Genomic DNA, 2,611 nt, shown 5'->3' with positions numbered 1-2,611 from the left:
GCTTCGCCCACCTCTGCGAGGGCTTCGCCGGGATTGTGCCCAGTACGGCGCTCTTCCGCCATTACTTCTCCCCCGGCGTCCAGCCCGGGGTCGCCCTTTCTAGAGCCGTCGCCTGGATCCCGAGGGGCCAGGAGAAAGGCGCGTACCCGGAGGGCGCCACGAAGGAGAGATGGGAGGAGTGGCAGGCCCGATGGTGCTGGATTGTGGAGGAGAGCCCGCCGGAGTTCTACCAGGGTGTTCGTCGGGAGCCGCTGCTCCGCGGCATGGACTGGAGCGACCTCGACCCCAACGGCAAGAAGTTCTCGATCGCCACCACCAGGATTCACTGCCTCACCGAGGCCAGGCTCACCCTTGAGATGATCGCGACGGATTTCATCCACCGTTGAATCGCTCCGCTGCACAACAAGGGGAGGCCGGCCTGAGATTTCAGGAACGCGGCCGACATCATGAGGCTCCACACCGGTCTGCAGAACAACCTCATGGTGCTAGGGCACTCCTGGTATTGCCGGAGGCTCTTCCAGCTTGACATGTACACCGACGGCAGGGTGGAGAGGACCGGCAAGGCCGCGAAGTCCGGCAAGGTTATCAAGGGATCCTTGTTCGGGCTCCCGCCGGGAGTGGTCCCGCATAGCAACAACTCCGGCAAGCCAAAATTCTCGCCATGATGCCGATCTTCAACGTGCACGGTCTCAACCCAACTTGGGTCGAGCCCCCGGCATGCGAGGTGGAGAAGTTCTTCGCCAATTTGTTCGAAGAACTCGATCACGATGAGCCGCTGCTCATCGAGGACACCACTCAGGAGGAGATGAACTACATTGCTGCCAGAGCGATGGAGGCGGAGCTTGCCAGGCTGGCCGGCGACGCTGATGGCATGGAGAATGAGGCCGCCGTGGCCGCAGAAGAGGAGGAGCTCGCCGCGTGGGTGAAGTCCGCCAAGGAAGCGGGTGGCGCCAGCACCAAGGCCCCCCCTGCCGGGGCCGTGGGTGAGGAGTCGTCCGAGGAGGAGGCCGAGGCCGGTGACCCCTCAGCTACGAAGAACAGATGTGCCCCACGTTGGGCCAGCTCCAGCGAGCTGGGCCAGCCTGGCAGGGCTGAGGCGCGGCAAGGGGCTTCAGGAGAGACCACACGCGTGACGAGGGCCGCAGCGGCGAAGAAAAAGTCCGTGGCAGCAAAGAAAAAGACCATGGTGGCGAAGAAGAAGACGACCGCCTCTTCTTCATCCAAACACTACCGGACTCCATTGCCCCCTCCTCCCCCCGCAGGTGCTGGCACGGAGATCGGCTTTGACTTTTCGTCCCTCAGCCCGAGGGGGAAGAGGAAGGCAGCAAAGGATGAAGAGGAGGACGAGTAAGCATTCTGCCCCTCGCCATTTCCATTCTCACCAACTGTGTCGCCCTCCTTGATTTGACTTGTTCTTGGAGGGAAACGGAGACGCTGGCCCAGCGGGCAGCAAAAAGAGCCAGAGCCTCAACGGGCAGCCAGCCCCCGACGGGTACTTCAAAGGCGCCACTGGTGGTGGAGAGCAGCCCGGACAGTAGCCCGCGGTGCAGCCCCCGGCTCAGCCCCCAGCGTGCATTCACCACCTACCTCATATTGACGTGCGCCAGGGCGTGATTTCTTGGTACTGACCTTGTCGTGGCTGCAGGAGGAGGGCAGGAGCAGGAGGAGCCTCCAAGGTCCACCCCACCATGCCACCCCTGTCGACCACACCAGCTCAAGGGGCGTCCCCGGCAAGGACACCAGACATCGAGCCCACGTGCATGGAGGAGGAGGAGGTGAACTTGGGCGCTGGCGGCCCCGTCCCGGCAACAGACGTTGGCGGGGAGGGGGCCACTTCTTCTCAGCCCGGCACGGGTGAGTCCTCTGCTTTCCCTTGCTCTTCTTCTTTCTTCTTCTTCTTTTGATTTTGCCCTTGCCTCACTCCCTCCTTTGGCATCCAGATTCCCCTCCGGCGGACTAGGAGGACCCCAACACCATCATCAAGGAGGTCGCCGTGGACGCCGTGGCTAAACCTGACAAAGTCGCCGCCAAGGAGGCCGCCGATACCGCGTCTGAGGACGCTACCGAGGAGGAGGCTGGCAAGGCCGCTGCCGAGGACGAGGTGGTTGATGACCAACCTTCCTCGTCCGCTGCCTCCGGCTCAGGCAAATAACTGAAGGTGAGCAACGACTTGTTCGTCCACCTCCCAAGGATGGTGGGCACCAGGGCGCCGGCCGGGGGGGAGGTGTTCGATGACGAAGTGCTCACCTCCGCCGGGCTCGAGGTCGTCGAGGAGCCGAGCGCCGGTGGCGGTGGCACCCAGGAGGAGCAGCTTCTCCTGGCCATGGGCGCCAGCTTCTGGAAGCTACAGGCGCTCCATCGCGCCCGCCTGGACAAGGCAAAGTCCAGGGAGGCGGTGGCGGGCCAGGCGGAGGCGGACGTGTCGGTGTACTAGAATAGTGGTACCCTAGTATCCCAAACTTGTGCACGGGCAGTTGCAGCGCCCCGCGGCAAGGCTTGCCGGGCGACCGCCAAGGTCCTCCGTGGTTCCCTTGGAGCCATTCAAGAACAAAGTATTTAAGCCAAGGAGACAAGGCCCCGGCAAGAGGAGCTTGCCGGGAAGGCCAACCAA

This window comes from Triticum dicoccoides, chromosome 4B (genome assembly GCF_002162155.2).
Source record: "Triticum dicoccoides isolate Atlit2015 ecotype Zavitan chromosome 4B, WEW_v2.0, whole genome shotgun sequence".
Classification (NCBI taxonomy): domain Eukaryota; kingdom Viridiplantae; phylum Streptophyta; class Magnoliopsida; order Poales; family Poaceae; genus Triticum; species Triticum dicoccoides.
The sequence above is the reverse complement of the archived record's forward strand: the minus strand, read 5'-3'. Positions refer to the sequence as shown.